The following is a 26,382-nucleotide window of genomic DNA, read 5'->3' as shown; positions in this document are numbered from 1 at the left end:
AGGTCAAGTACTGTGTAAGCTTAGGGACCGATGACCTCAGCAGTTTGGTCCCACAAGACATTACCACAAATTTCCAAAATTTTATAATTAAAGTGCAGGTACTCGCAGAGGTCCGATTGGGCTGTAATTACTATTGTATGGCGGGGGAACTTATACATAAAAAAAAACTGAGACAAGAATGCCAGATGCCATTTTCAGAGAGCATCTTCAGCAATGGCATCAGACTGTAGTATATATTTGTTTCGGTTATGGAGCAGCCGTCGTGGTAAATCTGAAGAAACCGCTTGGTGCCGTCTATGTGTAATGGGGTAGCGTTCATCGGTGGCCCTCTGACACAAAGGAAAATCCGATTATCGCATGTTCACAGCTTGTACAAAACGGTCCCGTATGTGAAGATAATATCTGGAAAAATTTGTTTCTGACGAATTACTGTTCATTTCATTATACAGATTTCTGCTCCGGGCTAGCAGCTCGTTCGCGAACTTCGCGCAGCTCCGAGAATCTTTATTTTGTGACGAAACCCTATAAAAGTTTCTCCAGCTCGGCTAACGGGGTGAAGATTTTATGGCTTACGACTCGGTTATTCATTTTAAAGCCACTTTAACGCTCTCCGAGAGTTCTTTATACTACTCTGTCCGATTACAAACCCACTGTACGCCGACTATAAATGTGCTCCCTGGAGACGGCCAAAGATAAAAGATTTTCCCTGCCCGCTGCTCGGCTCTAGACTATTCAAGTAGGTCAGAGTTAGCGGCTCCACGTCGCCGCCGTCCTATCTGCATCGCCAAGTTTGCCGCTCGCCTCAGCGCCTCACTGCGCGAGCAAAAAGATTACGACGTTCACCGTCCCGTCTCATGTCCTACTAACGCAAAAAGAACAATAGCACATAGGTTTACGACAGAATGACAACTTCGGGCAATGACTTGCGTTGCATCTAGTTTTAAAAAGTTGATGGAAAGCAGTTCGCCGACATTAATTTGCTGTCCACAGCACTGCGAACTTGCATATTCTCGTTGAGAAAGAAGTTGTAGCCATCGAGTTTTACCTATCATATATCACAGGCTTCTAGTAATGACAAGTTGGGTATGTCTGTACTGTTACTAACAGCTTTTCCCCATGGAACTTACGAAGGAAATTCAGGAAGGAATATTAAATAAATGCTTACGAGCGGCTGCTGATCAGTCTCCCGTTGGATGCAGACTCCAGTTGCTTCTACGGTCAAGAGTCGTTTACGAACTCTGTGCGTGAGAGGCGGAGTCTAGCATATTAATTTCCAGATTCGGTTATTTGAGTCTTGTTACGTGAATTATGTGCACCACAAAAAAGTGATGTATAAGAGAAAATGCTAATCTAATGGTGCTGCTAATATTCACTTTGGTATTGTCAAAGGATTACCCGATCTAGGCTTAATAAGTCTACACTGTATTAATACTAGTGGACTAGCTGATAAATCGGATAGGATTTACAGGACACAACATAAAATATGTACAATTAATATGTAAATATAGTGATAAGGAAACAGCAGAAGAAATAACAATCGTGGATACAAGTGCAGATGTAATGTTTGGAAGGACATTAGTAATGGTACTTGTACTTTGTGTACTGAAGAATCATGTACTTGCCACAACTATGGAAGGGAGAAAATAAGTAAAGGTAACGGTAACAACGCGGGTAATTTTCTTGATATCACAAAGAAAGAATAAATTGTGGAGAAATCTCAGTTCGTGAAGTTTGCTTCTCTTGGAGGTGTGTCAGAAGAACGCCAGAAGATAATTTCTTCAGAAATCTAGAAGAGTTTCAGTGCCAGTGTCACCAGCAGCTACGAGGTCATCTTACACAACGTAATAGCAAGTCTTCTGTTGCTTTCAAGTAAACCACGAAAAACTTTTTATCTAATTCAATCTTCCCCGTACTATCAGAAAATAATCTTCCTTTACGTTCTGGAGATAAATTTTCCTGTAGATTTTCGGAGCTTTCTGTCTCCACAAACAGTATTAATGCTCTTACCTTATTTTAAAGGCATTTTAGCCTCCATCTAGCCTGCCTCGATTCTGTTGTTCCCATTAAATCTTACAGAGTTATAGTTTTGCTCGCGATATATTTTAATTGGAAAGAATTATTTTTTTGAACCCTGTACCATTCATGTATACGCAAATGCTTTTCTGATGAGTCTTTCACCGTAATATACTAATATAGCCCTTGTCTCATAGTAGACTGCTGCGTCGGACGAATAACAAGCGAATTTTACAACAATAGGAGGTGGACATTAGTGGTTACATAGAAATCGGTCTTCTAAAAAATAGAAAATATTTTCCTTCTTTAATCTGCCTATACCTATTTTAGTACCAAAAGATTTAAAAAAGATTTTCACGGGTTGACTGGAATTATGAAATTAATAGCCATACGATAAAAACCATACGGCAGTGATAAGAGTCGAAGGACATGAGTGGGAGATAATACTTGACAAACGAGTGAAACAGTGTTGTAACTTATTCTCGATATCCCTCAGTTTGGGCATAGAACAGATAGTATACGAAACCAACTAGATATTACGAAAATGGTTTAAAATTCAAGGAGAAGAAGTAAACGTTTTAAAGTTTGCTGATGACACAGCAATTCTGTCAAAGACGGCAGAGGACTTGAAAGATTATTTCCATAAAATAGAAAATGTTTTAAAAAGGGATTGTAAGTTCAATCTAGAGAAAAAAAGGCTAATGGAGTATAGTCAAATTAAATCAAGTGATGATGTAGTGATTAGATTAGGGAATGAGACTCTAAAACTGTTAGACGAGTTTTGGTATTTGGGCAGAAAAAGAACTGACGACTGCTGAAGAAAAAGATAATATGAAATGTAAACTGCCTCCAAAAAGGAAAACTTGTCAGAAAGAAACAATGTAAAAATTTAAGAGTTAAATTGTTTATCTGGAGTGGGGAGTTATGTAGAACTGAAATGTAGATGTTAAAAAGTACAGACAATAATAAATTAGAAGCTGTAGTGTTACAGGAGAATGGTGAAGACTAGAATAAGAGATAGGTTAGTAAGACTCATGCCGAGGCAGCCACGAGTAATTAATTTAGTAATGGAGGTAAGAATTTAAATGTGAGTGTATGTGTGAGTGTGTGTGTGAGTGTGTGTGTGTGTGTGTGTGTGTGAGTGAGTCAGTGAGTGGTTATGAGGGAGGGGGGATAGGAAGCGTAGGAGGAGGAGTAAATTTGCAGAAGAAGACCAAGACTCGAGTTTAGTAGGTAGGTGACAATGGGAGAAGGTTGCGTTACTTACACAAAGATGGAGATTCTTCCATAATATAAGCTATTGTGAACAACTGCTGCAAACGAGCCATCTGACTTAAAATTAAACCATAACACAACTAATATTTTGTTAAATACTACATTCTTTGTATAAATTACTACATGTGCAGCTCTTTTTATTATTTTCATTTCTAGACACACTATACTGAAAGTAACATACTTCGATAATTAGGAAACAGTCGTTCTGATTTCTGCTCGAAAAAATATTTTATTGCTCTTGTTTGGCATACATACCTCCGAGACACGTAATACTGAAAGGTCTCTGTTGGATTCCTTTCATGTTAATTTCTTAAAACTGTTGTCATTTACGGCATACATTCCTCTTCTAAATTTACTGTAGTGTTTCTGACTCTATCTGGGAGGAGACTGAGCAGTGGAACGTGTTACTTTTACACACAATCAAGAACGATCTGTCGCACTGCTACACTTTAAAACACAGTTTATATGCAATTCATGTCATACAGTCTCATACGGAACCTACATCCGCTTTCTTTTATATACTGTATACGATAAGATACTATCATCCCCCTTCCCTTCTGTGCGGAAGAATGAATGAGCAAATGTATTTCTATTTGCATGTTTGATGGTAGCAGACAAGCCTGTCTGCTTGAGAACAGTAGGACCAACGTCGGAACAGGTAGCTATGCTTTCTAAAAGCAAAGAGGTTTCTATTCTTAGTATGGTCCTGTCCGTCCCTTTTCATGTTGGTATAGGAAGCTGCCTCTCTGGTCACTTCCGTTTGTGTCTGTGAAGCACCCTCAGTAGGGGGCCCAGGCCAGTCTGTCTGCGGCGAGCGTCTGAAGTGGTAAGATGTCCGGCTAAGCACGTCTCTGCTAAGTCCGTTGGACAATGGATTTCGTAAGTTCAGCTCAACTGAAAATTTAATCAGGTTTAGATGTAAAATATCTAATGTTATCTTAAATTGCAACGCAGTGTAATTCGAGTGTGAAGTTCAGAATATCTACCAGTAGTTGCTTTGTCACTACTTTGTGAGTAAAGTGGAACCACGTGTTGATCAGTAACTCTAACTAGCATCATCAATCTTCAATGCGAATGTGCGTGAGATTATAACGTCTCGTCTTGACAATATTTTTCAATTTAGCAACTTTTCTTTATGTTCAACCCACCTGGGGTGTACTTTGTGAGACCAGTACCACGTGCTTATACAATTGTTTGACCCATCAGGTTAATAGTAAGACGATAGTAACCAGTTCAAGGTTTTTTTTTGTAATTTGTGTTTCGATGTAATTTATTTTAATTATCAAAATTATTGTGGAGCTACACTCTTTGTGTAAACCAAGTTGACCATGTGAAGCATGTGGTGTAATCATCAAAGTAGCCCTCAGCTATTCGTTTCGGGAAGATTTCACAGAGAGTTAGTATGAATTTGTATACCAGTGTGTGGTAATTTCATGACGGACAGGATTGCGCTACGAGTGTAACTTCTTTGGTTGAAAATTGAATCGGTTGGTTGTGGTTAATTTCCTCTTGCATATGTTTCAACGTTCTTCGTGTGTTATTTTATGAATGCAGTGTTGTAAGCAGTCTCCCAATCTTGGCTCCCTATTTGATGTGTTCCTTAAGATTATGAATCAAGTTTAATATGGTGAAATTTTAATGGAAAATGATCAATGTTAAAATAAATGTCCAAATATAAACTGATTTATTTCTTTTTATTTAAATTCTCTTCTTTACATATATATATATATATATCACCGGTTGTCGTAAAATGGCTATTAAAAGATTATAATTAATGATAGTCTGGTTGGGAATTTGGTAAGCTAGACTGGATACCTGGTGAAACAGTTGCTCTGTAACGCAAGGTTAACTTCCCCAGATAGCTCACAGGTTTTAACCCGCTTTTATTGTCTTGAATATTAGCACTGCTTTCAGAACAAATTAAAGCATCAATATTACAATAATTACTTTTTTACGCTTGTTTGTCTGGGTTCACAATCTTTATATCATCTGTAAAAAGATTTAACTTTGTCTTATGATTCAATTAAAATGGAAGAACAGTAAATTGCACGTGACCAAATCCAGTGGAACACCCAATGTGATGTCTCCTCGTATGGATGATATGAAGTCCAAAATGTGTGACTCGACATCGTAGTGTAACTTTCTGCATCCTATTTTTTTTAGATAGTAACTAAACATGTATAACAATAAATACTGATTTTTTTTGCGTAGCATGACTCATCTGAAGGTTTAATCTTTTATCACTGAGAAAGTGAAATATCTTCCACAAGTTGCAGAAGGTCCCAACTGCTAACAGCTCTGGAGTATGTTATCTATACTAAAATTTTGGAAAATTAGGTGGTTATGAAAGAAGTGAGGAAACCATTATTTATTGACTTCTGTGTTCTATATCGTCTGTCTTAAAATTTTTATGTTGAGTTTAAGCACTTCGGGGTAAAAATCACATACAAGATTGGCAGTTTTTGTTGCTTAAGGCCCGTAGCTTCACTTTTCGTACACCTATACATTTCGTTTATATTTTTTCGACATAATGATAAGATTCCCTATAGTACGTGTTTCCGAATTCCAGTATCGTTTGTTGACAGCATCTAGAGAATAATAGCAATTTTTATGTGTCTTGGAGTATTAGGACAACTGCCAATTTCTGAAAAATTATCCAACTGTCTAAAAACACCTAGAAGAAATTAGTTAATTTTCTTTAATTACAATGCGATTATTGTATACCTTTGTTGTGTGTTGTATTATGAACTTAAAACAGTACGTTCGAATTTACTCTCTGTCATATTTTTATGTTGGACTTTTTAGGAATATTTTTTGTAGAAAAGTCGTTGTTTTACACACGCCAATGTAGAAAATGAAGAAGTGGGTCTTTCAAGAGGTGTACTTGCGAAAAGTTGACTATATTCTGCCAAGCATAATGTGAATATAGTTAGATTGAAGCTGAAAGGCACGGTTAGCCAGAGAGTGGATAATTCTAGTTACATGCTGATTACTGCAGAGAAGAACACCCCGATCGAGCGTATACAAATAGCATGAGATAGAATTGTTGAATTAACCTGACTTTGAATGACGTCTCTGACGTCCACGACGACAGAGGTTTATGCGCAACGTTGTCATCTGCCACTGAAAGGTAATCTTATGCATTTAAATTGATTCAGATATGGGCTCTTGGTAAAACTGTAAAAAATACACTAAACAATTTTGCCTTCCCCCCCCCCTTCCCCCCCCCAAAAAAATTGATTATCGCATGACCTAGGTTCATCGCACGACCTAGGTTTCGGGTTGTAAGTCCATTTTTAAGACTACAACTGATTCTAACGAGGAGAGCATCTCTAGAATCATGTGCGTGCTGAAAATGTGCTTACAACTCGAAAACTATGTTGTGCGACAATACGTTTTGTGGACACGAGGTAAGAAATATTTGATTTTGCATGATAATCTCAAGGCTTCAGATTTCCAGCTTCTCATACATGTTCAGTATTATTTTATGGTTGACAATTGAGAACTGTAGCTGAGTGTCATTGTCTTTTTCCAAAGTCACGACCAGTTCCTTTGTTGCTTATGAACCGCGTTTGTGATCAAATTTTTAAATTCAGATGTTTTTACTTCAATAGAAAATTTTTAAGAAAATCTGTTGCAGGATTCAAAGTTTTGGATAAATACGTTAAGTCGAAAAGCGGCATTGTAGAGAAAGCTCTTTACAGTAATTAATGATCAATTCTTAGTGTCATTGTTTCGTTGTCGTGATTATTGTTAGTAGAACAAGTATATTTATTGCCTGTAAGTATGTTATACACAAGTGCAACCAGTCACTTTGGAGACTGGTTGCAGTTGTGTATAACTTACTTAAATTCAATAAACAGTCACGGTTCTAAAATATCCGTAATGGATAAGCATAATATTTATTGCCGTTGGACTGTCATCATTTCATATATTGTAGCATTGTGTTAAATGTTCTGACACGAGTGTGTGCACAGAATATTTCTCTTATATCAGTGTTCTTACAAGCATTAGCTGCAAAGTTGCGTTGATCAGAATTACGTTGCTGAATTGTGCGTAGTCTGAGACGAGGGCGGAAACGTTGTTGAGTAATTTCACATGTCAGACTAAAGCAATTTACTAGGTAAAGTATTGTTTTCTTCAACGTATGTTTCTGAAGATTCTCTATTTATTCCACAGTCTTTACCGTGACATATCTCGACACCTGGGTAACGACACAGCGCGCCACATACATGGGTGCAGATGGGTGGGCAGGTCTGCACCCTAAGTCAAACAACAACAACTCTAACTGCGACCGTGCAATCGCATTACAGAGGTGTGACTTCGAAATAGCTATCCCAACATCTAGACCGGTTTCCTGGATAGTTCCTTTGAAAGGAACGCAACATATATCCTTTCTTATTGTGTCCTACAGGAGCCTCAGCAGCAGACGAAATGAGAGAACTGAAAAATATCTTCGTACATTCAGCTATTTATTTGCTACACACACATCACCGCAAGTTATTGTGCAGTGAATGGCTGTACGGAGAAGTATTCTCAGCCATTCCTTTTTCTGTTCCGCTCGCATGTAAGATCCTAATCCTCTTCGTCATCTTCCTTTAATACGCTTACACACTCGTAGAGTATATTGAAAGGACCGCACGAGCGGTCTTTCCGATGTCTTCTTTACAGGTGCGCTACATTTTCCAAGAAATAGTCCAATAAATTGTAATCGGCCATTCGCCTTCCCTGTAACTGGCTTTACGTGTTTAAATCATTCCAAGCTGTTTAGCAGCTTCACGGCCAGAGACTTAACTGATGTGACTGAGGCCAGTAGCGCACCATTGACGAATACTCTATTCGAACGTTATGTGAATGTCTCTCCTCTAAAAACGGAACGTCCGATGAGAGGACGAGTAACCGACGTGCGACACCATATAATGTTTACCAGCTGCACTCGATCTTTCACGAGAGTGCAAAGCGACAGTGACCCCGGTAATCGTTCCGCATTACGGCGTGCGGGGAGCAGCTATGCGACGCGCAAAACATACGGCGGCGCTGCAGCGGGTGATTCAGATACAAATCAATTATGTATCCTCGCGTCTGCTCAGGGCGGCGGCGCGAATGGAAATAAGATGAACAAACGAGCCGGCCCCTCTCGTATTGTCGGGTCCGGGCTTTCCCCCTTTCTGCAGTATTTTATGGCGGGCGGCGCCATGTGTGCGGCGCAACTACTCAATTACGCCGGCCAAGGAAGCCTCCCCTCCCCCCCCCCCCCCAACCTCCTGGCAGCTAGGACGCTTGTTTTCCGCTCCGCCTCACTCCCAATAGCACAAAGTGCTACCCGACACGCACCAGCCTCTGACGTGAAATGGGAGGAGGCGTCGCTCGTGCTGTGAGGTCTTGGATCGCTTTGTAGATCAACAGCAAAAGGCAGCTCCCAAAGTATTTTAATGCAAAACGATCGTCTAAACGACATAGTAAATTTGTTTTACGTGGAAGTTCATCAAATCTACAACACAGGGAAAAGAAATAACGTTCTAAAAGCGGCAGGTCTCTCATTCGAGGAGAACGGTTGCATTAATCACGCGGAGATGACTTTCCCTTAACCCACTACAATTAACTACGGGCAGCCACTGCTCTAAGAATTAACCTCTAAATACTTGTGCACAAAGTTAAATGGATAACGCGAAAATTAGGGCTCTAGGCATAGCTACTAAAGCGGGGAATTTGCAAAGCAAGCATGTTATTCTGACTACCGCAGTCTGACTGGAGTAACATATTGCTGATGATTTTAAACTGATTACTAGTAAGTTCAGGAATATGCAGGCTGGGTCACTAACTGTTGCCACCTAGAATAACTACGAAAGTATGATAGTAGCGGAAAAGTTTGTTGGACAAATGTTGCATGGGACAGCGGGGGCCATAGTATGACGTTGGCGTTTTGTTGCTAGGTGGGGTCACTTGAGAGATATGAAGATTAACTTCGTTTTTTTAAATGGGATGCTGTAGTTTGGCACTTATTCTTTGATAGCGGCTATCGAACCTAATCCAATAATTTGTAACAGCAAGGTCTTTGAAGTTCAACGAAGGTCAAAAAGGTAGCATGAACGTCCATTTACAGAAGGTGTTCGAAGTGATGACCATTGGTATCAATGCAGTGCTGCAGTATTCATATCATGGATTGAGTGGTATTCCTTATCACTTCGGCACTTATCGAAGCACATTCGCTGACAATTCTCTCTCGCATATCTTCATGTGTAGTTGGAAAGTCTTTATACACAATGTCTTTTACGAACCGACGCAAGAAAAAATCGAGAGGCGTCAAGTCTGGTGAACGAGCCGGCCACGACACGTCTCTTCCGCGTACGCTGAGTGAACAGGACAAGATTGTTTCCAGATCAGAGATACAACGCATATCATCGGCATTTGCACTGTTGTGCAGATAGAGAGACTTGACAAAAATATGGAAACACCGCGAGAAATGCAGATGGTACCGAAGCCTGCAAGTTGCGCTGGTGTATTTGGCCCCGAAATGCACCTGTGCAATGTCCTCAGTCCGTTTCAAATGCCAGTCGTGATCATAACAGTGTTCTCTGTAGATGAGAGTGCGTTATGTCGGAGCTAAGTGAATTCGAAAGTGGCCAAATTGTTGGTGCTCCTATGGTGGGTGCTTCCGTAACCAAGGTAGTCGAACTACACTGACGGAAAGAAAACGACAATACTAAAAAATAACTAATGTAGAGTAAAAAAAATTACGAGAATACATTTGTCTAGGTAACATATTTATGTGATTATCATTGTAAGATCACAGAATCACGTAAGCACGAGATAAGCTATTGCAAATGTGAAATACTGGTGCATTAACCTGTGTAACCGGCGAATGTTGACTGCAAGCGTACAAACATGCATGGATTGTGTTGTAGAGGTGCCGGATGTTAGTTTGCGGAACGCAGTTCCATGCCCGTTGCACTCGGTCGGTCAATACAGGGGCGGTTAATGCTGGTTGCGGATGGCGCCTGAGTTATCGTCCGATGATGTCCCACATGTACTCGATTGGAGACAGGTCTGGTGATCGAACAGGACAAGGCAACATGTCGACACTCTGTAGAGCATGTTGGGTTACAACAGCGGTGTATGGGCAAAAGTTATCCTTTTGGAAACACCCCTCGGAACGCTGTTCTTGAATGTCAACACAAGAGGTCGAATCACCAGATTGATGTACACATTTACAGCCAGGGTGCGTGGGATAACCACAAGAACGCTCCTGCTGTCATAGGAAATCGCATCCCAGACCTAATTCCAGGTGCAGGTCCAGTCTGTCTATCACAGGCTGGTTGCATGCCCTCAACTAGCCTCCTTGTAACAAACACACGGCCATCACTGGCATCGAGGCGGAACCAGATTTCATCAGAAAACACAACAGATCTCTACCCTGCCACCCAATGTGCTCTCTATTGACACTACTGAAATAGGAAATTGTGGTCGTTGGGGGTCAGTGGAATGTACGCTACAGGGCGTCTCACTCAGGTCTGTCCTTGAAATAACTGATTTGAAACAATTCACTGTGTCACTGTGGTGCCAACTGCTGCTCAGATTGCTGCTGCAGATGCAGTACGATGGGCCAGAGCCATACGCCGAACACTATGGTCTCCCCTCTCGGTAAAGCCACGTGGCCGTCCGGAGCCCGGTCATTTTGCGGTCGTACGTTCTCGTGACAACCGCTGTCAGCAGTCATGAACAGTGGCTACCTTCCTGCCAAGTCTTTCTGCAGTATCACAGAAGGAACATACAGTTTCTCGCAGCCCTATTATACGACCTCGTTTAAACTCAGTGAGGTGTTGATTACAGCGTCTTTGCCATCTTACAGGTATTTTGGCTAATATCAAGTCACCACATCCAATCTCAAACGTAACTAACGCTCACGACGTTACAGCATGTATTTAAAGCAAACCTGATTTGCGTTCTCATAATAGCGCTCGAAATCTGAATAGAATTCGTCTTTCACATGTAGGGACACGCCTATCAACTTTAGTTTATGTCGCACAACTCATTTTTGTGCTTTTTTTCCGACAGTATATTTGATTTTTCAAGTGACAGCTTATCGATGTTTTACACCGCAAACAGGGAAAGTGGAAAGCATCATCCGCTAATCCAAAACGCGGACGAAAATTGCGTTGAGTGATCGTAACGGACAGTCATGTAAGATAATTGTGACAAAAAATCAGAGCAATGCAGCTGCAAATGTCGCTGCAAAACTTTACGTTGCTCTGGCAAATCCTAAAGCACTAAACCAACACGAATGGAGCTCCAGAAGCAGGAAACGCCAGGGAGAGATGAAACTGTAAAACCACTCATCAGTGATGCGCATGCCGGCAACAGGAAAACTGCTGCCGAAGCCATAAAACTTGGACCATGGAGCAATGAAACAATGTCGTTTGGTCTGATATGTATTCTTTAACACTGCTTTCAATTTCTGGCCCAGTTTATTTCCCAAGAATGAAACATGGCGTATGGTCGGTGATAATCTGGGCACCCATATACTCGTATTCCATAGGACCCATAGTTACTTTGCTAAGTCGTGTTACTGCCAAGGATTATGTGACCATTATGGCGGATCAGGTCCATCCCATGGAGCATTCTTTCTTCCCCAACGGTGATTCTACGTTCCAAAACGACAAGGCCCACGTTCATACAGTTCACATCATCCATGATTGGTTTTGTGAGCACTAGGATGAATTGGTGCATCTCCTCGGGCACCACGGTCACCAGATTGAGCCTTTGTGCTTACCTTTTCAGAGAAGGATGCGTCATCGCTACCCACCTCCATCATCGTTACCTAAACTTGCCACTATTTTTTCAGAATGAATGGTATAAGATAGTCTTAAAAACAATGGGGGACGTGTGTTCATCCTTTACGAGACAACTGGAAGCTGTTTTGAATGCCAACCGTTTTCCCCGTACCGTTTAGGCATGTTAACGAGTTATGTTTGCGGAATTTAAATATTTTTGTCCACCCGTTGTATTTGCAGTGCAGTAAGGGTACAAAGCCGAAAATGGGTAAAAAATAAGACGAAATTACACTGTAGCAAGACACCGGAGACCACAGGTCCCCTATACCAAAAAAAAAGCAGAAACTATCCTTGAACGGACTCCAAAATTCTGGGCAAGTACTCTGTCGCCTGAGCTAACCAAAGTTAACTGACGATTCGCCCTCAGAGCTTTACTTTTGCAGACAAGTTGCCGAACAGTCGCTTAGCCCTAGCGTACGGATTGTTTCCGGAATGATTTGAAACTTCCTGGCAGATTAAAGTACTGGCTGAGAGGGTGAGTCGTCAGTGGTGATTGGATGACTCAACCGGTAGGCCACTTGGCCACGACAGGCGAAGTTTCCGTGTTCGAGTCCAGTTCCGATATACAGGTTTAATCTCCCAGGGCGTCTCAGATCAATGCACAATCCACTGAAGAGTGATAATTCGTTCATTTTAAGAGCAAGTAACTCACTTCCGTACTGAGAGGTGTTCGAAATATTAACTTGATTCTCGGTTGATGTTACGATTCCTAGGCGGAACTAGGTCGTTTTCCACGGATGAATTTTGGTCAATGGCTACTTCAATTTAGCCATATGCCGCACAAAAAAAAAAAAAAAAAAAAACAAAAAAACAAAACAAAAAAGTCAGAGAGAAGGATGACAATATAGTTGTGGGATTCAGTAACAAAGTAGCGGTCAACAGCGAAGAGACAGACTTAAATAGGAAAGGAATAAATCTGGCGGAGATTTGTCTTAAGGATGTTTACTTTTCTAAATTTTCTACCTGGAACGGCGATACGGTCGAAATTAAAGTAGTTTTTATTGCTAAAGGAAAGAAGATTAGGGTTTGACACCTCGCCGACGACGAGATGATTGTAGCCGAAGCACGAGATCGGATTGTGCAGGGCAAGGAAGGAATATCGGCTGTGTCCTTTGCAAAGGGACCACCCCGGAATTCACATTAAGCGATTCAGTAAAAATCAAGGAAAACTTAAATCATGGAGAGCAGACAAAGATTTCAACTGTCGTTCCCTCGAATGCGAGTCTACTGTCTTATCACCACGCCTCATACCTCGCTAAGTTTTCTCACAGTATGAACTTCAGTAGCGTGGAAGTCTTGAAGGGACAAACAAAGCGCGAATTATGCGAGTTTTAATTGCTGCTACTCACACATCTTTCTTCCAGAGACTGCAGCAAAATGTCGCGAGCGACGCCGAAGGGACGGGAGGGCGAGTGGGCGTCATCCCGTTAACCTCTCACCTCCCAGTCTGGCCCGCCCCCAATCTGGCTGCATACACTTTATGGACCCAATTTGCTATTAACGCTTTTGTGGAAAACACGGCTGCCGGGGCACAAATCTGTCGCAGTTTTCGCGCCCGTTGCGAAACAAGAGCGATAATACGCGCCCCCTGCCATAAGTAATTCTGACAGACGCGGAAATAGGCGCATAACAGCGGGAAATGGACATTCGTTTTGTCCGCGTGGGGGCTCGTAAGGGAGAGCGGAGACCGGCCCACCATTGTCGGTGGCGACGGCCGGCGATTACAATTTCCATAGCGAGTTTCCTCCCTCTCCGCGGCCAGCCGTAGGGCGGCGTACGCGGACGCCGGCACCGGACCCTCCCCGCGGCTCCCGCTGCGAAGACCAACAAAACGATCGGCTGAATGTCGCTGCAGAGCGTAATGAATCCATTCAGCGGGGGGCGCGCGTCCCTGTGTGCGGGAGGAACGACTGTAGACCACCACCCGCAGAGCGCCGCCACCTGTCCCGGCCTGTTAGCACCTGTACTTCCACGTCTGTGGATTGCAGACGTCTGACGTGCTCTAAGGAAATAGACGATACAGTAATGTCTACCCGGCGCCTGCGACAGTGCGGGGACACTGGAACATGTATTCACGTTTTAATATTTTGCTTCAGCTGTTTGCATGCTCCAGGCCGTGTGATACACGAATGTATGGTCTCGCTGCGATAAGACAGAATAAAATCTTTGGTAATTTCCAAGAATGATTGCCTATCGAAGTCGCGGGGTCTGAAAGATACATATCGAACGTGCGATTCTAAATCGATCATGCGACTCTGGTGGCGGCATTATGAATATGTTTACGGTGGTCACTACAGCAACGACAAAAGAAAAGCGTTACAAAAATACTTATAGTTGCAAAGGAGACGACTTATCTTACTCGTCGTCGGTGTTGTCGTCAAGTAAAAGTCCATGTGATGTGTACGCCACGGGAACAATTCCCTTTTTGTCACAGCCTGGGTAAACTCTGCCAATATCATGCAAGAATGTGGGTAGAGTGTCACATGCGTTAACTTATCCCAGCAAACGCAAGTTGTGGAAATAGAGGTACTGAAACATAGTTCGTCTCTCTGCCCTGGACGCCCTTCTTTTTTAATGGAAGATTTCACAGATTTCCATAGCCGCTCGATGTTCTGCGTGTGCACAGTAGGGTTATCCGAAGACAAGAACTCTACAGAGTGGTTGACGAACTCGTAGTCGAATCTTTCTGCTCCCTTTTGTAGGACTGAAACCCGACTGTAATTACTTTACTGCCAGGCAGTATGAAGTACTGTATCAGACGCATTAAAGTGACCTTGTCTCTAAATGGTTCAAATGGCTCTGAGCACTATGGGACTCACCTGCTGTGGTTATCAGTCCCCTAGAACTTAGAACTACTTAAACCTAACTAACCTAAGGACATCACACACATCCATGCCCGAGGCAGGATTCGAACCTGCGACCGTAGCAGTCGCACGGTTCCGGACTGCGCGCCTAGAACCGCGAGACCACCGCGGCCGGCGACCTTGTCTCTGGACAATAGTCTGACAACGAAACATTTCCGGGACTCTCGTTCAATTCCACCAAATATCCTAACCTGATCGATTTCACTCTTTGAAGGTTGTCTTCTATGATTCTTCCTTCTTGCTATGTGAGATTCGTCCACTTCAACAACTTTACTCGATTCACCACTCGGTACGCTGTCGGTCGTCACTACTACATAACACTCTTCTCTGCGAAAACCCGGAACAGTCGCACACGGTTTTAACAGGTAAGTCAGTTTCCGATGCTATTGCATGCAAGGTGTAGGTTTGAATCCAGCAAGATAGAAGAATTACGCTGGTATGGATGGATAACTTGGAAGAGTCGAACCATATATTCTTCCTCATACTCGTTCGGTTCCTCACTGTCCGCAATGAAATTGTAACGGTATGCCAGCATCGAAACTCTTCTTGCGAAGTTTTACGCACTTTGCACCACCACAGTCTACACAGTCCCTCGTTTCCTCGTCCGGTAGTACTCCATATTTGCGACAAAAAGTCAAACAATTTTCTACGCTGGATAAGCATGGAATTAGATTTTTCCATGTGAGAGAATTTGCCGAAAAGACGTCAAGAACACCATGTATCCCACTCACTACTGACATAAATTGTCTGGGTTTGCATTGCAACTCACAAATAATTCACGGAGGTGTATAATTTAGAGCAACTGAGGGAACGACGGAAAACAGATAAAAATGACGATTACAAATAATTGATCATAACGCCCGCCACAGAGTCGCATGATCGATTTAAGATCGCACGTTCTATTTTTATCGTTTGGACCTCGCGACTTCGATAGGCAATCATGCTTGGAAATTACCAAATCTTCTGTGGTTTGCACCCGCTTCGGGAGACTATATTTCCACGAGCTTACGACGGATTACTCGTCCGCCACTGTCAAAGCACTCCGTCTTCAGGCCACGAGTGGCCCATCCGAGCCATCCGACCGCGGTGTCATCATCAGCTGAGGAAGCAGATAGGAGGGGCGTTTGGTCAGCACACCGCTCTGCCGGTCGTTATGTTAGTTTTCTTTGACCGGAGCCGCTACTATTCGGTCGAGTAGCTCCTCAATTGGCATCACGATGCTGAGTGGACCCCGAATAATGGAAACAGCGCATGGCAGTCCGGATGGTTACCCATCCAAGTGCCGGCCACGCCCGACAGCGCTTAACTTCGGTGATCAGGCGGGACCCCGTGTATCCACTACTCCACCATTATCTGGTGGTAACTAATTGCTGTGCGTTCTTTTACTTTTTTTATCATTTTATAGTTAGTCTGGGCTGCTAGAGTTGAGTAATAAGCCTTAACAGACAGGTAGCTGGTAGGAAGGTAGAGGGTCCCAATTGGAAATATTTGGGAGGAATTTTCAGTTCCAGGATTTGTCTTACAGCCAAGCTTATCTTCCGAAATCATTCGTCAGAAAAAAGGATGAGAACCATTTTTAGATCATTTTTATGGCAATATCCTCCAGCAAAAGATATGGAAGCCTACTATATGTGAACGTATATTTATTCGCTTGTATGCAGAGTAAAATAAGTTACTCGACTTGTGCACTGTACATACCACCCTTCCTTGCTTTCTTCGTTCACTCAGGGATGCAACAGGAATACTCATTTGAAGCAAAAAATTTCATATGGGCGTATATCCTACTCCGAATGGTTTCCGACATAGAACACATTTAATGTACAGTTGTTTTTTGCTAGTGGCGGGCTCGATATGTCTTGCCCACAAAACCTCTTTTTCTATTGTAACCCAAACTAGCTCATTGCTTTCAACCTTTATGGGTTTGGTTGAAGTCTGAGGTGTACGAACGAAAGTTGAATACGTGAGATGAGTCCTCATTACGGAACATGCAGAGACACTCAGACAAGAAACTCAACGCGTTCTCCCAAGAGTTCACAAATGCACTGAAATTGATGGTGGGATATTCGAACATTTATTGTGAAATTTACAAAAGCTGTAATGACACGTGTACGATTATGCCTATAGGTCAATTTGTTAAATATAACTATTATTCGAGTAATACTTTGTAAAACGCATATTGTAATGTTTACTAACTGTTGTACAAATGTAAACCTGACAATGTATTGAACAGTACAGGAAATAAAGAACAATGTACATTAAACGTGTTCTATCCTGGAAACCATTCGGAATAGGGCAAATCTACATATGAAATTTTTTGCTTTAAATGATTGTTCCTGTCATATCCCGGAATACTGATCATTCCTCCCGCGACACCCTGTATTGTCACGTGGTAACGGCTGTGACGTCACCAGTGCTCAGTCGAGGCCAGCGAGAAAGACAGGCAGTGGCGCGTTCCAGCAGCAGTCTGTGGCGGGGAACGAGTAACTACACTCCTGGAAATTGAAATAAGAACACCGTGAATTCATTGTCCCAGGAAGGGGAAACTTTATTGACACATTCCTGGGGTCAGATACATCACATGATCACACTGACAGAACCACAGGCACATAGACACAGGCAACAGAGCATGCACAATGTCGGCACTAGTACAGTGTATATCCACCTTTCGCAGCAATGCAGGCTGCTATTCCCCCATGGAGACGATCGTAGAGATGCTGGATGTAGTCCTGTGGAACGGCTTGCCATGCCATTTCCATCTGGCGCCTCAGTTGGACCAGCGTTCGTGCTGGACGTGCAGACCGCGTGAGACGACGCTTCATCCAGTCCCAAACATGCTCAATGGGGGACAGATCCGGAGATCTTGCTGGCCAGGGTAGTTGACTTACACCTTCTAGAGCACGTTGGGTGGCACGGGATACATGCGGACGTGCATTGTCCTGTTGGAACAGCAAGTTCCCTTGCCGGTCTAGGAATGGTAGAACGATGGGTTCGATGACGGTTTGGATGTACCGTGCACTATTCAGTGTCCCCTCGACGATCACCAGTGGTGTACGGCCAGTGTAGGAGATCGCTCCCCACACCATGATGCCGGGTGTTGGCCCTGTGTGCCTCGGTCGTATGCAGTCCTGATTGTGGCGCTCACCTGCACGGCGCCAAACACGCATACGACCATCATTGGCACCAAGGCAGAAGCGACTCTCATCGCTGAAGACGACACGTCTCCATTCGTCCCTCCATTCACGCCTGTCGCGACACCACTGGAGGCGGGCTGCACGATGTTGGGGCGTGAGCGGAAGACGGCCTAACGGTGTGCGGGACCGTAGCCCAGCTTCATGGAGACGGTTGCGAATGGTCCTCGCCGATACCCCAGGAGCAACAGTGTCCCTAATTTGCTGGGAAGTGGCGGTGCGGTCCCCTACGGCACTGCGTAGGATCCTACGGTCGTGGCGTGCATCCGTGCGTCGCTGCGGTCCGGTCCCAGGTCGACGGGCACGTGCACCTTCCGCCGACCACTGGCGACAACATCGATGTACTGTGGAGACCTCACGCCCCACGTGTTGAGCAATTCGGCGGTACGTCCACCCGGCCTCCCGCATGCCCACTATACGCCCTCGCTCAAAGTCCGTCAACTGCACATACGGTTCACGTCCACGCTGTCGCGGCATGCTACCAGTGTTAAAGACTGCGATGGAGCTCCGTATGCCACGGCAAACTGGCTGACACTGACGGCGGCGGTGCACAAATGCTGCGCAGCTAGCGCCATTCGACGGCCAACACCGCGGGTCCTGGTGTGTCCGCTGTGCCGTGCGTGTGATCATTGCTTGTACAGCCCTCTCGCAGTGTCCGGAGCAAGTATGGTGGGTCTGACACACCGGTGTCAATGTGTTCTTTTTTCCATTTCCAGGAGTGTATTTCAGTCGATTTTAATAATTCTTGACCGCGTTCTTAAATGCATGCGAGTTATCAATAGCACAGGATAAAATTAAGATCTTTAATGGGTGTCTTTCCAACTAAAAATTGATTTCTAATGGACTCTGCACGGAGTCGAGCGTTCGCGAAGTGTGGGGGCCAAGCCAACCACGGTGACGTCACAACTTCGTTGCAGGCCCCATGCTCAGTCTACTACCGTATAAGGTTATGTTTCCGTCCCTCCTCTATCGAACTCGCTTTATCCTTGCGATGGCCAGGTTCCATGCTGTATTCAGCTGTAGACAGCGTTCTTTATTTATGGTGTTATCAAGGCATATTAATCATCATAGCTTCCTTAATTACTGTCTCCCAATAATGGTACAAATGGCTCTAAGCACTATGGGACTTAACATCTGAGGTCATCAGTCCCCTAGACTTAACTAACTTAAGGAAAAACACACACAGCCATACCCGAAGCAGGATTCGAACCTGCGACCGTAGCAGCAGCGCGATTCCGGACTGAAGCGCCTAGGACCGCTCAGTCACAGCGGCCGGCTACTGTCTCCCATAAACCTTTAATCTTCGTGATTATAGAGATGTCATTTACAGTTACATCTACCTCTGTCTATATAATTACTCTGCAATTTACCCGTTATAGCGGCTGGCACAGGGTTCGGTAAACTTCATTCGGACTATGATATCTACAGTTCGAGTGTGGAATACAAAACGGAAAAATCCAACACTAACGTCTTTCCGTGCGAGGTCTGATTTCTTTGATTTTATTGCGATGATAATTTCTCACTGTGTAGGTTAGCGTCAAAAAAAATATTTTCGCATTTGGAAGATAAAATTTTTGATTGAAATTTCGTGAGATTTTGTCGCATCGTAAAATGCCTCTGTTTTAATGGTTGCAATACCAACTAGCGTATCGCATCCATGACAGTCTCTCCCCTATTTCTGACAATACTAAACGAGCTGCCCTTGTTTGAACGTTTTCGATTTCCTCCGTTAATCCTATCTGATGAGCATCCCTTACTGTGCAGCAGTACTCTAGAAGAGAACGGACAAGCGTGACGTATGAAGTCTCTTTAGTAGATCGGTTACGCCTCCTAAGTGTTCTTCCAATTAAATCAGTCTTTGGTTCACCCTCCCCGCAACATTTTGCATGTGGTCGCTCTAATTTAAGTTGCTCGCGATTATATTCCCTATTTATTCAATTGAATTGGCAGGCTTTAGATTTATGTGATTATCGTGTAACCGAAATATAACAGACTGTTTTAGTACTCATGTGTTGACCTCACACATTTTATTGTTTACAGTAACTACCACTTTGCGCACTATACAAGCAATTTGTCTGTATCATTTTGCAATTGCTTTTTATCTTCTAATGACCTTACTAGACAGTAAACGACATCATCCTCTGGAAACAGTCCAAGAGGACTGTTCAAACTGTCTCGTAAACAGTTGGATTTGTTACCACAGAGCGCCTGTATCACTAATACTTTACTCGATGATTTTCCGTCAGTTGCTACGAACTGTGAGCTTTCTGACAGAATTTTATGTTAATTTGGCAGTACATGTTCACCTTTCCCTGAATAGCGAAATCGCAGGCACGTCTCATAATCAATCCGCCAATGTTCTATCGTGCGCACGGTCTGCCCGATCTGATAGTGTCTGCACTCACACGATTTTTGTGAACGTCAAGAATTCTAGGAGCTGCATTGCCTTTCACACATCTCCCAAGTTAACGTAGAGACTGTGTACGTCTTACAGCATAGCTAATTACTCATTACATTACTATTTCGAAAATTTTTGACGTATGGGCTGTTTATAACGATCTGTGCTAACTTCAGCTGAAGATTAAATCTGGCGCATTTTAGTGCGATGAACTTAGCGCAGTGCATTCCATCCCTGCACTTGCAACGTGTGTTTATTTCTATGGAATAAGACTGCAGAATCCCGATATTTAGACGGCTCCCACATTAACCAGTACATTTATAACAAAAATACATCAGATATGATAAATCTTCGATTCTTCGTTTTGCATTCGAATTATCAGAACGATGCAGCGGATCACACACAGAAAGCTTCACAGTAATCAAAAAATTCCTTTGACCATGAATATTAGTTCCGGAAATATTTCACGCTCAAGCTGTTAAATAGATAATCAAGACTAGCGTCAGCGGCAAATGTTTTAATGTTAATAACAAAACAGTTGTTTTCACAGATGCAGTTTTTGGTTTGTTTTATGATTGGTGACGTAGAAACCAAACTTAAGCGTAGCCATACAGAAAGGGAGGTCTATACACTGCACATATTTGACACTATAGAGCGTTAGTTGCGATTTCCTACTAACAGTCATTAATAACTATGATGGTATGTTTGATGTTGTGCCTCACTGTTGAGGTAGTTGTTCCATTTTGATCAATTTTATAAGCTAAGAAACCATATTGCATCAAGCCATTACTTAGTGCTACGAACCCTTACTCCCTCACGGTTTTTTCTGTTCAGTCTCCAACGCTATGTTTCCAGACGGCTGGAGAGCCTGTTGTCGTTGTGGTCTTCAGTCCGAATCTAATCTGCCTTGTACAATCCTCTTCATCCCTCCCTAATTATTACAACTTCCGTACACTTGAGCATGCTTAATGTTTTCGATCCTTGGTCTCTCTTTACTATTTTTACCACCTCGCACTTTACTCCATAAAAAATGTGATGACTCCTTGAAGGCTCAAGACGTTACATCAACCGATCTCTTCTTTTAGTTGGTCGGTTCCATAAATTTCTTTTTCAGTGCAATAGCTCTTCATTAGCTATTCGATCTACTCATCTAATCTTCATCATTCTTCTGCGGCATCATATTATCTGTCGAGAATAGCTTTTATTCTTTTCTTCGCTGATGTGATAATTGTTTGTGCATCACTTTCGTACAAAACTACACTACAGACGAACACCGTCACAAAAGAATTCCTTACATTTAAGTTTCTATCCAAGTTGGTAAATTTACCTGTTCCAGAATTTCTTTTATAATTATTGTCAGTCTGCATGTTATGCCGTTTCTAATTTGGCCATCAACAGTCATTTTGCTGCCCAAATAGCAGATCTTATCTACTAAGTTCAGTGTCTCTTTTCCTCATCTAATTCCCTCTGCATTGCCTCACTTAATTCGCTAAATTCCATAACCGTTATTTTACTTCTGTTGATGATGTTCTTGTAACCTCTTTTCAAGACACTGTCCTTTTCGTTCAACTGTTTTCCCAAGTCCTGCGTCGTTTCTGACAGAATTACATTGTTTTTGTTTCTTCTCCTAGAATTTTATTTCTCTTTACAAATTTCTCTTTGGTTTCCCTGAAAGCTAGTTCAGAATACGTATTGAGGAACGTAAGGGATAGGTTACACCCCGGTCTTACTCTCTTCTCAACTACTGCGTCCCTTTCGTACTATACAATTCTTATAATGGCCATCTGGTTGCTGTACAAGTTGCAGATAACATTTTGCTCCATATATTACATCCCTGCTACCTTCAGAATTTCAAAGAGAGCGGACCAATGAAAATTATCAAATGCTTTCTCTAATTCTATCGATACTCTAAATCTAGATTTGCCTTTCTTCAACCTATCTTCTAAGATAAGTTGCAGGGGGTATTTCCTCGCACTTATTCACATGATCTTCCACGAGGTCGACGTCTAACAGTTTTTCCACTGTTCTGAAAATAATTAGTCAATAATTCGTAACCATGATATATTAAACTAACTGTTCGATAACATTCACACCTGTCAGAATCTTCGTTTCTTTTGTTTGGAAGTACTACAGTCAGACTGAGCTCTGACGGCTGCTCTCCTGTCTCGTCCATCTTGAACATCAGTTGGAGTAGTGTTGATGTGGGGAGAAAGAAGATAGAAGCACTTAGACATTTCTCGACCACTCCTCCCATGAATAGCACGAGGCAAAATGGACACCTAAATATTTCCGTGCGAGCTCTAACTTCTCTTATTTTATCACGATGGCCGTTTCTCCCTATACAGGAGGGAGTCGACTTCTGCTGTATTGCTTTCATCTGTTACAGTAAATCGTTACCTGATTCTCTCTTTGCACGCTCAACATGTTCTGTTACCTTCAGTTTCATGCAAGTTCCATTTCCTTAAACTGCGGAGCCAGCCGACATGTGAACTTCTGCAAGTTTTAGTGTGTGTTGGTTTTGGATCTGTGACGGCTACGATAATGCGTTCACTGTCATGTTCATAGTGGCATATCCACATTCCTACTTCCTTGTTCATTATTAGACCTAATTCAGTATTATCCCTATTTGATTTGTGATGATACCTCGCTACTGACCTGGTCATGTGTCCTGTTTTTCCTGCCAACAAACTTCAGTAATGCCCACCTAATCCAACTTCAATCTATCTATCTTGTGGTAACAGTTACGGAAAAATACGCAACACCGTCAAGGACAAGGTCATTTTGTTGACAAACGTGGTGACAGGTAGTTCATAACTGTGGAGTGTATGACGACAAATTTGGGCAAAATGGAACACACAAGTCACAGCAAAGGATGCTCTCCTGGCAGTAAGTAGGCGTGTACTATTGCTTGCAAACGATAATATATGTTTTGCATGGCATCCTGCGATGGATTGTTCTAAGCATCTTGCGCCTTTTTTTGCAATTTGACAATGATTCTAGCAGGCTCTGGAGAATGAGTAGATTGCCACTTCGTCATGCCCCGTACGTAATCAACTGGCGAGACACCTACTGATTTTCCTACCCATGACAGCTGTCCTACACCACGAAGAGTAAGATGCATCGCAGCATCCGTCTGTGGACGTGCACTGTCACCAAGCGGGGTGGCCGCGTGGTCTGACGGCGCCTTCCGACGGTTCGCGCGGCTTGCCCCGTCGGAGGTTCGAGTCCTCCCTCGGGCTTGGGTGTGAGTGTTGTCCTTAGCGTAAGTTAGTGTAAGTTAGAGTAAGTAGTGTGGAAGCCTACGGACCGATAACCTCAGCAGTTTGGTCCCATAGGAACTTACCACAAATTTCCAATTTCCGTGCATTGTCCCGCTGAGAAAGCACATCACCTTCCTGTCGAAGAAATGACAGTAACACAGGGACAGCAGCCTGTGCAACGTGGCAGGCACTTGTTACTTTACGCTGCAGAAATACTAAATAACTGATGGCTGCCACTACTATGCAGCCAGGAATGGAACAAGTGTATCGTGGACGAATGCATTATGGCAAATAGGCAGCTCACCAGATCTACACCGTAAACGTGTATGTCCATTTCTCGCAAACAGACAGAAACTTCTCTCGTCACTGAAGGCAACAGAGCGCCTTTCCACTCTCCAGTTAACTCTTTCACGATACCAGGTAACCAGGCTTGGTGATGCCTTGCCAGTGGGAGTTTGGTCAGAAATACACGTGATATTAATCCTGCTGCAAGTTGATCCTCCATGGTCCCTGACGACGCAGCAGGAGCTACACGTATCCAGATTTCGTCAATGGACGATGTTCTATCGCCCACCGCTCCTCGCACAATGCGCGGGTCTGGACGTGCATGTGTCCTACGCGGACGTCTAGAATCTGGTGTGCAGGTGTGAGAATGTTCCACAGACCACTTTTGAATGCAGCCTCACGTCATCGATTCATTGTGTCCAACATGCGCAGCAGTCCGTCGACATGTCCATCTAGGTACCCACTCACACTCCGTCTTCAGGCCACGAATGGCCTACCGGGACCATCCGACCGCCGTGTCATCCTCGTTGGAGGATGCGGATAGGAGAGACGTGGGGTTAGCACACCGCTCTCCCGGTCGTAAGATGGTATTCTTGACCGAAGCCACCACTATACGGTCGAGTAGCTCCTCAATTGGCATCACGAGGGTGAGTGCACCCCGAAAATTGGCAACAGCGCATGGCGGCCTGGATGGTCACCCATCCAAGTGCCGACCACGCCCAACAGCGCTTAACTTCGGTGATCTCACGGGAACCGGTGTATCCACTGCGGCAAGGCCGTTGCCCCATCTAGGTACCCGCAAGCCCAAAATTCTGAAGCTGTTCAACAGGTGTATGTACTCGTCGGTGGTTGTACCCTACAATGAATGTCGCGAACACTTTTCAACTCTGAACTCAGCACGGTTACTGCCTGCACAGCCAGAACAGAAGGCGCACAGACAGTCCTCCTGAGCGCTATCTGATCGCCGATGAACGTGACAAATGAATCAGAAACACAACAACCCTCATTATGCATGTATTACACCCTGATGCCACTGCACATAATCCTTAACGGTGCTGCATTTTTTTCCTACAATGTAATGTCCTAGCCGACTAGCAGTGGATGTGAGATGGCTGCTGCTGCTGCTACTGATGATGATGATGACGATTATGATGAGCAACTAATTACGTCTCGCTAGAAAGTGTGGATTTGTAAAGTCAGCTGGATGGCTTTTCAGTCACTTGAGGAGCATTTCAAGAAATTACATCACTGTAGATTGCACTGTCCGAATTTCAAAGCGTACACTCATTGTTACTCATTGCTGTAGATGCACACTGTGCCACAGATGATTTCAGGGTATGTTGCCTACAAGGAGAGGGAACACGTCTATATATACGTGTTCTGCTCCCAGAGCGCTCTGCTGCTGCAATGCATACTAGTGGCTCTGCGAGATGGGGGCCTTACCTGCTTCTTCACAGCCAGCGTCCCCATGCGCACAGGCAGTATACGTAACACCGTCCGTGAGGGGAATAATATATAACGCGCATTGCTACGCCGAGTGCGTGTAGTTCGAACACAGCCCATCGCCAACGATATTATTGGAAACTGAGAAATAGCTACCGGTGTCGCAAAGATGTTTTACATTTTGGTTTTCTGGCAACAACAATGTAGCATTTAATAGTACTATCTTTTCATTTTCTAACAGCTGATCGACAGTTTACGTAAGATTCGTAGTTTCTGCTTTCGACTGTACAGCCGATATGAATTCGTTAAAGGTTAAAACCATTGTTCAAACCGGGTTGTAAACTACTGGCCAATTTAAGACCTAGAGCCTATTTTTAAGTGATAAGAAGAAGCCAACTAACTGGCCAGTCGTATGTTAAAAACAATTGTCATCACTTTGCAACCCTACAGAAACATCGTTTTTATCTTCAGCAATGAGTAATTCGACGATAGGCCTATGTTGCTGAAAACAAGACCTTACAGCGATCAGTACGTTCGATATTGCGCGGACACTGCCACGTTGTTTGAGTAGTCAAACGACAAATTGTAGCTTTTGGAAGGTATCGAAATTAAAGTAATATGATAGCTGTTATTCATTTAAAGTTTTGCTTGGTCAAGATAAGCTATCTGTGAGCTCCCGTAAACCTTCAACATTAGAATTCGTGAAATCTGAATATAAAAATTCGATTGCGAGAATGTGTTGCAAAATCTGATTGCGGGAAAGTAACTGGAACGTGGCTGTCTCGCTCCCTGTCGGTTTAAACATTCGTAATGGCAAGAATACGT

At 43.4% G+C, this 26,382-nt stretch overlaps 1 pseudogene; it reads right to left on the bottom strand.

Moving 5' to 3' along the window:
* Positions 1–24,780: 24,780 nt before the first annotated feature.
* Positions 24,781–24,898, bottom strand: LOC126210085 (5S ribosomal RNA; annotated as a pseudogene).
* Between the last annotated feature and the right edge of the window lie 1,484 nt (positions 24,899–26,382).

This window comes from Schistocerca nitens, chromosome 1 (genome assembly GCF_023898315.1).
Source record: "Schistocerca nitens isolate TAMUIC-IGC-003100 chromosome 1, iqSchNite1.1, whole genome shotgun sequence".
NCBI classification, from domain to species: domain Eukaryota; kingdom Metazoa; phylum Arthropoda; class Insecta; order Orthoptera; family Acrididae; genus Schistocerca; species Schistocerca nitens.
Note: the sequence above shows the minus strand (reverse complement) of the source record. Positions and strands in the feature narration are given on the sequence as shown.